Here is a 10,381-nt window from a genome sequence, read left to right as displayed (position 1 = left end):
AAACTGTGGCGTAAAGGTTTCTATTTAATACTTTTTAGATTTTTCTATAATATTCTAAGAATTTCATTTCTTATGTTTTCTGCTTCTCCGTTATTTGGCTCCACTTCAATATCTTCAGCATCATCGTTGAGGGTCTCATCGGATAACTCTTCATCCGGAAGTTGAACATTATAAAACAAGCAAATGTTGTGCAAAGCTGCACACACATTAATAATTTGTGTTGCTTTTTTTGGAGAATAGTGAAGAGCTCTTGGCTCGGGTGCACTGCTGCAACTGGTTTTCTGTACTGGACGGTAGGTTCATAAACGCCTCTTTAAATGATCTAAAGTTCTTTAAAAATCTGTAACGAAATTTCTGTAATATTAAGTACATCAACACATTTTGAAAATTCTAAACGTACTCAGTGGAAGCCATTTCTAGGGGGTTGGATGCGCCCCTCAACTGTTTTCTACTTCTTGCTAGTTCCGCTAATCTTTCATCGTCCGATAAATCGTCGAACCACAACTCCGTTGTACTCATTTTCACAAAAAATACTTTTTTTAACTTTTAAAAATGTTGTTAGCAAAGAATTTCAAAACAATCGTTTTTTCTTTTATTTTGATTTGCTGTATCAGCTGAGAAAAAATTATCTATTGTAAATGCGTCGAGCGATCGAAATTCACAATAGTCCTATTCTTCAACGAATGAGCACCATAATACCAAATGAAAATTTGTTCGATCAGCACTTTCGACTACAGTCGAAGATCGAATGTTGCTCATAATAAGGGCCTGTATTTTCAGTTTTTCAGCTAAACCTTAAGTAAAAGGAGAAGTGGTTGAACTTCCTAAGTGAATAGCTCGAGATACTCGTGCAAAATCATCATCGAAATGATGCATGAAATGTGGAGATCGATGTTTCGAGTTTGCGTAACATAGTACCCGCCACAGTAATCACAATCTCGTCGATTTACAGGATAGTGATAGATAAAAGCCTTTCTTTCAAAGTACACTTCGAGAGAGGTGATGGAAGTAGACAGGCTTAGCTTGGTTTCAGATGACCACTTGAGGGTAGCGCACTACCACAACGCCTATGAAAAAAAAACATAATTAAACACCGTACGACGAAGAAAACCATGAACGAAGAAAGTCATAAACTTTTGGTCAAATCTTACCTAATATCAGGTGCCGAGGGGATTTCATTTGAGCTAAAAATGATTTATAATAGAAGCAACGACACAACACGAGTGAGCATCTCTCTCGGATGGAGAAAAGCTGACTCACGGTGAGTGTCCGCCCAAGAAAGGGCTTATAGAAAAAACTTTTCCTATCATTTTGGGGTTTTACGCACGAATATTCGAACCTACGCACTCCCCAATGGTTGTGACGCACCAACCTATTCGGCTACAGCGGCCCCTTATATGTGTAGTTGTGTGTAAACTTTAGTACACGTTTAAATTGAATTCCATCGAAAGGCTCCACTACAACTATCTCGTCCGAAGCTCCGTATTAATTGATTGTCATCTCGCGTTCAAAGTGGTGCCCCGAGTTCATGGTCGCCAGGCCAAAGCCAATGGCAAAATGCTCTCTATTACGGAATTCATGGACTAAATTCAATTACTGTAAGTGAACAAGCAGCTGCTGTAACAGAAAATTATAATCTGAAAGACAAACAAAAAGTTCATAATTCCTAGGATAATTAATCCGCAAAGTCAACAAACAGTTACTATCGAAATTGAAAGTCAGAAAAATATGTTTCCTCATCAACACTCACCCCAAAATCTACCAGTTCCAATTTATGTAGAAGAGATCCCAGCAAGAGATAAATAAAATATCAATTACTGAAATCATTTACGACAAAATTAATTGCATTAAAATCAGTATAATAATCGAGCAGCAATTGAAAGAGAGCAAAAGAGGGAAGATATAAAAGGACAAATTACTGGCCGTTTTGTAGCGCCGAATCATAAATAGTTAACGTCAAATGCTTTGCTTTTAAAAGCGCATTCATCACACGAAAACTCGCCATGCAGCAATTAAAGAGCGCAAGAAAGGAGCTCAAGTATCTGCTGCCTGCATTGGCACTGCCAGTCAGTTAGGCGCTCAAGGATAACACATCAGCCGATTGTCGACTAGCTGGCTCGATGTGTTTGTGTGTGTGTCATTTATTCACCCATTCATGAACAAAAAGTCATTGAGGTGCGAAATTAGCAGGGATAATGCCAATTAAAGGAAGCAGTAGCTGAGCAGGCGCAGGCGCAAGCGCAGAACCACTAAGGTCGCTATTCCGCACATGTATATGTGTGTATGTATGTATGTATGTAGGGATGTGAAGATGTCCTCTGCACTTCATTCATTCAATAAAATCCAATTGTTTGTCGGAATTTGTGAATTATGCGGAAATAAAAGACCAACTACGCAGCGAAGCGGGCAATCTGGTTCAATTGCCTGCACATGCGCTGAGAGATGGGGTACAATCGAATGCAAAATCACACGCGCAGTCGATGTAGTGGAAGAGGAGTGGAAAAGTGTGAGTACGAATGAGAAAGGAGAACCACTAAAGGTGCTACTGCGTCGAGGGCGCGGTCGGATTGCTTTGGCAAAACACGTACTCCAGTAGCGAATGATGGCAGTGGTAATGGCAGCGGCTGCGATTTTGATGGATCACCGTCAACTAATTAGGTTGCCTGTCGTCCTTGCTTACCTAGATCCTGTATGCAGGCTGCATGAAGTGAGTAACAGTTTGCGATGTGCTACTGTCCAAATCACACTGACAAGCTAATAGGTAGAAAGTGTGTCTGTGTGTGTAATGAAAATGCAGTTAATTCTATTTGGTGACAAAAATATGAAAACAGACAATTTTTGAGAATGCACGCTAAAAAATTATGTCACGTTGGCGCATAAGGAATTTGTTTTTTATATGGAAAATCTTACAACCGGTCAGTGTCTAGATGAAACTTATTTCCATAAAATTGTATCATAGGCGACCTACCTCCCTTCTGACTTAGAGCCTTTGCGAATATGTAAAATTATCACATTTAAGTGTGGGCCACTTGTCCACAACTATCGATGTGCCCCGAAAATTGCACGGTTTGTTATGGAAGGGAGCCTTATTTAAGCCTTCAATCAAATACAATTGGATCTTGAAAACCAATGAGTATAGAGAATAGAACACCTCTAAATTATTTTTTATTCCCAAGACAGCGGGATCTGGTCTGGAAGATATTTAAGTTCAAGAAGACGATTCAAACTGACGACCCGCGACACCATCGAGTTATCGAAGTATGTACAAGGAGTCCTTCAAAATCATGAATGTGACCTTGGGTAATTGTTATATACCATATGTATAGGTGTTTTGCCTACCTGTGGTGTGTGTCATGATGCTTTCCACAAATAGAAGGGCCTACAGTTGTATGCTGCCTCTGAGCGGAGGATAGTTTTTTATGAGTAGATTTTGCATTGCAGAAATACACTCGGAGGCTTGCTATTGTCCGCCGAGAAGCGATCGACATTAGAAACAACTTTTTATATCAGTTGGCATTTCAATCTCAAACCTGTACCACCGTTGGCCATCACCCTCCAGTCCAAAGCCTCTTCTTCTTTTTCTCTCCCCGTTTGGTTGTTTTCTGTATGACATCAGAATAGATGAATTTTGATTCCATGCCCAAGTGGACCCCTCGCGTGATTAGACATTTATCCTAACCTAACCTAACTTCCGAATGGTATTCATGCGCCAACCCATACAGCTACGGCGGTCGAAGCTAATTGATATGGAAACCAACATGTAGCGCCGCGTGTTTCTTTGAGAGCTCCGTAGTCAGGAAATCTTTCGGTCCTTTACCCATTTACAGCTCTCGTACGAAATTTTTCCCAGTGTACTCGTACTCCTGTTTCCCACCCCTTATTACTCATCACATTTAAATGCCATAAAATGTGTCTCCCTCTTTAAGCCATACTCGTATCATTCACCTCCCCTAATGACATTGCCAACAAAGCGAATTAGCTGGCACAAATTGCCTTTCATGCACTGTCAGTCCCTCATCAACAATGTCCACGTACATGCAATACATACATACATACATACTCACATACATGCACATACGCACAATCCATGCCATTCAATTGTGCGAAAACGAATATACTTTGGGTTAGAGGATTTTTTTATTGTTTTGTAAATTAATTTTCCCAATTGACTTCTGAAATCATATGCCTTGAAAGAGTACAATAACAAAAAACAAAAGCAGTGTAACAGAAAGTCAAGAAAGTATGAAACGCATGCGCAGTTCTTTACATTTCATTTTCGTGCATTATATTGTTGGTGTAATTTATTAATTTTTTTTAAGCGCTTTGCAAATGCAGATCATTTCATGTTCATCATTAACTGATCACAAGGATATCAAATGCAGAAATACAAAACAAGCGGAAATAAATATAATTAGGGGTTGTTTGGTTCACGAAAGCAGTCGGGTAAGTCGTAAGACGGGTGTCGCTTGGATTTTTAATAACCTAATCCCTGTCGTTCTGGGCAATAATTAATTTAATTCTGCCATCAACAGATGGTAATACGCAGAAGTCCTGGATATATTTAAATGTTCATCTTCCCTTTTGAGGTGGGGTGGGGTGGGCTGTTATGCGCTTTTGTGGTCGTTTTGACTTTTCGAAAGATAAAAAACTAAGCAGAAATCAGGTAAAAGATCAATCAAGGAGATAAGGAAATATTTGTTTTTTTTTTTTTTGTTTTGAATGAAAATTCATACAGATTATATAAAAATCCTTATAAAAAATTAAAAGAGGTTGTCTGTAAAGTCGGTTTACTGACGATAGTTTAACGTGATAACGTCATAAGAAAATACTGATTGAATGGTTGCATTTTTCAAAAGAAAATTTTAATTTTATTTGTTTGATAGATATTTTGTATGGATATAGAGAATGAGTTAACATTAACATAACATAATATACTTTAACATAACATGACATAACATAACATAGCATAACATAACATAACATAACATAACATAACATAACATAACATAACATAACATAACATAACATAACATAACATAACATAACATAACATAACATAACATAACATAACATAACATAACATAACATAACATAACATAACATAACATAACATAACATAACATAACATAACATAACATAACATAACATAACATAACATAACATAACATAACATAACATAACATAACATAACATAACATAACATAACATAACATATATTAACATAACATAACATAACATAACATAACATAACATAACATAACACAACATAACATAACATAACATAACATAACATAACATAACATAACATAACATAACATAACATAACATAACATAAAATAACATAACATAACATATATTAACATAACATAACATAACATAACATAACATAACATAACATATATTAACATAACATAACATAACATAACATAACATAACATAACATAACATAACATAACATAACATAACATAACATAACATAACATAACATAACATAACATAACATAACATAACATAACATAACATAACATAACATAACATAACATAACATAACATAACATAACATAACATAACATAACATAACATAACATAACATAACATAACATAACATAACATAACATAACATAACATAACATAACATAACATAACATAACATAACATAACATAACATAACATAACATAACATAACATAACATAACATAACATAACATAACATAACATAACATAACATAACATAACATAACATAACATAACATAACATAACATAACATAACATAACATAACATAACATAACATAACATAACATAACATAACATAACATAACATAACATAACATAACATAACATAACATAACATAACATAACATAACATAACATAACATAACATAACATAACATAACATAACATAACATAACATAACATAACATAACATAACATAACATAACATAACATGCTGTTCAAGCAAGGTAACGACGCATGAGCAAGATAACGACGCATTTTTTGGCGCGTGCAGCCAGCTACATAGAATTATAAGACGTTATCACGTCAAAAAATAATAATAACATTAAAACAACAGGTATTATTAACAAACTTGGTTTTATTTTAAATTCTTCAAGTAAATCAAATTAATAAAAATCAATAAGAAGGCATATGCAAATACAAATACATGAATTTATATATGTACATATGCGCATATACATACATACACATATACGCTCACTTAAGTAGGAGAGAGCAAGGTGTCGAACGTTGCCGTTCGTGTGCTTTGTTTGCTTTGTCGTTCGTTCCGCGCTTTCGCTTGCAGTTCATTCAAGGTAACGGCAATGAGTAAGGTAACACTAATGAGCAAGGTAACGACACATTTTTTCGTGCGTGCAGCCTGTTAAATCGAATTATAAGACGTTACCACGTCAAAAACCTTCTGTCATTCGGAGGCGTTTTAAAACTGTAGGCCCCTGCATTTGTGGCAAACTGTTAAGACGCATCCCACAAAGAGGAGGAGGAGCTCGTTCAAACACCCAACAAGGGCTACGAGCGCCAATTGATATTATTTTATTATGGCCTCCACTACTATGGAAGGTCCCTCCGTTTGTGGCAAAATATCAAGAAACACATCACAAGTAAAAATAGAAGGAAATGTGTTGGTTGTGATTAACAAGACTTTAGTGAATTATTCTATTTGGAATTACTACGTCAAGTGCTTCTGAACTTGAGTGAACTTTTTCAGCATCGAGTTCATTTAAGCCATCGATCTGAAATCACTTCCTTCATCATGATTATCGATGTATTCTCAAAATTAGCAAAGCAAAGATTTTTGGTTCCGTCGGTGGAAGAAATACTTTTTATTGAACACATTTGACCACCAGCTTGAAACATGAAAATGTATATTAATGGTCAACGAAACCCTCGCTGCTACTAGAAATACCGAAAAAATTTGCTTGCCAAAATCGATTTCTTTTTCCAGAATACCCCGGACGATCTCCAAGAACGATTCCTCTTAGGATGTCAGTATAAGTGGTTTGGGGAGATTCTACGTACACAAAACGCCTTCCATTCATTAACAGTTCCGGGCAGTACCAACAATTTTTGGTCATTGCTAAACTTACGCAGAATAGACTAGAAGCGGAAAATCCATTTTGTTGGCGTATGCAGTACCAGCAGAGAGCTCTCAGACAGCCTCACTCACAGCTGCTTGTGAAGTCCAGTTTACACTGAAATTTGCCTTGCCGCTTTAAATATCTCTGTCATTTGTTTTTGTTAATTTCGTGCCATTTTCGGCAAGACTTCGATTAGCTACTATTTAGACGCATCTTTGTTCAATTAGAAAATAAAATTTCCACCTACTTTCGTGTTATTTTAAAATATGGCACTGAAACTGTTTAAAGAAAATTGTAAAAATTTGTAAATATTTGCATTTTTTTCAATCGCGCCAATGATTCGCCATTTAGCTCCTGCCTGACGCAATTTTTCATTTCATTCGCTTTATATTCTTTTCCCCCGAATATCCGAATAGCAACTCATACATTTACAATTCAATTTTTCGTTTATGATTTATGTAACTTTCAATGTTTTTTCTCCACTTTGGCATATCCCCACCTTCAATGTGTTGCGTTGATTTCTTTGCTTTCTTACAGAATATTTCGAATGCCTTGGCATTTCATAAGGAAATTTACATACTGTTGTTCCATCGAATATGCTTATCTATAAAAGCTGTGCGTCCCAGTGAACGTCTGCTGCGTCCAAACGAAGTTGTTGGTGGGCTGGTCGCTATGGCACAACTACCAAACCACCAGCGTCAATCTCAATAGTGAAACGGGTGAGGTAAAGGAGGTGGCGATGGCAAATTGAATTCTTTGCATATGAATTTGAATTGTGAAATGGTGGATAGTGCTTGGTGATTGGTGTATGGAGAGCTGCCCCACGTTGAGCAGCCTTGCGCTGGAGGCCTGGGTAGTTATCAGTCGGCACAGTCGACGTATGGCAGCAGCTCGAATAAATCATACAAAACGATGATGAAATCATGCGATACCAGTAATCATACGAGAGGGGAGTGGTGGGGCACGGAGGTGGTGGTACTGGTCGGTTACAATTTGGTTACTTATACGACGATGTGATTACTCATGTGTACGGGGCCTGTGGGGATTCAGCCTGCGTAAGAGGCAATTTTGTAAATAAAATAATACATGCACACCTACACGCATACATATTTATATTCTTTACATATAAATTTTATAAATATATTAATTCTATACATGCATATAAATAATATATAAATAAAAAGGAAAAAATGTAAACTATTTTTTGGCACGCGGCGGGTCCGTTGCTTAGTCTAAAGAGTTCAGCCCAATAAAATTTGTATATAACTTTCTAGCAGAGTCGAGGAAAAATTTTTAGTTGCGATTTTTTTTTATTAAATTATTATGATTTCTTTTTAAGTAAAATTATTAATTTATACTTTGTGTTGTTCCTAGTAAAGTGGAACCAAAGCATGAAAATACCGCAATACCGCTCGAATTGTGTCTGCAATGCAAATACCTACGGTACGCTTGCACTTACAAATCCTTCCTTAACCCTCGCTCACATCAACGTGTGATTTGAGTCCTATGAGAAAAACGTGTGCCTATAACTCATGCATTGCTTTCGCGAATCTGGCGATTTCGCCTGGCCACCACCACAATCACTTGCCTGTCGGCTGATTTATAGCGCTATTTAGATTGCGTTCGAAATTCAGCGTACAACAACAACAAAAAAACCATTTCAGGGGTTCTGTGATGGGTATAAATCGAAACTAAAATGATTTATAAAAAACACCACATAAAAATAAAAAAGTATGCCAGCGAAAAACTACAAGTTACCGTTAAGGTCCAATAACTTCGACCTCTTTGCTGAATTATTACAGTTTTTGGCTATGGAAAAAACAGAAAATTCATTTTCGTATACAAAACTAACTGCTTTTTAGTGCACTTTCGCACAGTTGCAAACATGCAAAGCCTTGATGATATCCTTCCAACTATGGCAAGCGTTCGCTTACTGTATAAGTAAATCCGCGAAATTCGCCAACTGCCGCATCATCCACCCATGCAATCGAGCAAAATACAGAGCTATTAAAAAATTCGTCGCACTTTTATGCGAATTCAAAATTAAAAGTTATTTTATCTATTTCAAATGTTTACAAATTCATACATACATGCAAATCAGTATGTCACCGAACGCAGTGAACGCTGTCATATTTGCCGTGAAATTGCAATTGCCCGCACAGTGCGCGGCAAATGCCATTAAATGCGCCAATTTGCATGCAACCATTCCAAGCTCAATTTCGCCTCCGCCCTACACTTAGACACTCCCGCCCACTTAAGTACGATTCTAATGCTTGATTGACTTCTGCGCTGTCGGCAGTATCCTTTCGCATGTCCTTTGCATATCTGCACCACCTGCAATTGACAGCCGAGCATAATGGCGCTAAGCTTCACGGCTTAGTGCTGTTGTCTGCACTCGACGTCTCCTCAACTGGCAATTGCTTGCCTATAACTACTCCAGTTATGTGCAATTGGCTTCCTGACATTTCTTAGCTCATTTCCATCTCGATTGCTCTATCGATTGCGATTTGCGCATCTGTGGCGTAACGTTTTTAAATATGTAATTCATAATGTTTATCGCTGTTCCATTTGCATTGATTTCAACTGTTCGACATAGATTTATGCAGATCGCTTTTTGTGCATGTATTTGTGTGCATGTATGCATTAGTATGTGTGCATTAGAGGGGAGGGTGGAAGTGCTTCTCGTCGTCTTCATCTCGTTGTGCGGGCAATTGAATTAACGAATTGATATCTGCGCTTTATTTTCATTACTCCTCCATTGAACATTTCTATTGAATGTGTTCTTGTGTGCATGTATGCATATATGTAGCTGGACTGTGAATACTGCTTTATTGTCCACCTTCAACGTTAATTGCATGTCCGACAAACTCATATTTCATAGCTTATAGTCCATATTTCCACTTAATTTTATCCATTTCCAGAATGGAGTAGGGAGATGTGTTAATATTAATTAATTCGCATAAATTTGCGATATCCATTAAAAAAAAAATAACCTTTTAATGTATGAATCTAAGTAGCTGCGTATTCAGAGTTCATTTGTCTTCTTTCCTGAGTAGTTTCAGCACGAAAGACACGAATATGAAAGCAAGCTTGAGATGACTGATTTAGTTTAAGTGCCAGCTAAGAAGCCAGCTAACAGGCATCATTTACATTGTTGATGTCAAATTCTACTATATACGTTTTTTAAGCTATAAAACAATTAAAAACTATGTAGATATGACTGTCAAATACATATAGGGGGACCAATTTAGAGGCATCGAATTTTAAATTGAAATAAAACAATGAACA

This window comes from Anastrepha obliqua, chromosome 3 (genome assembly GCF_027943255.1).
Source record: "Anastrepha obliqua isolate idAnaObli1 chromosome 3, idAnaObli1_1.0, whole genome shotgun sequence".
Taxonomy (NCBI): Eukaryota; Metazoa; Arthropoda; class Insecta; order Diptera; family Tephritidae; genus Anastrepha; species Anastrepha obliqua.
This window is presented reverse-complemented; position numbering follows the sequence as displayed.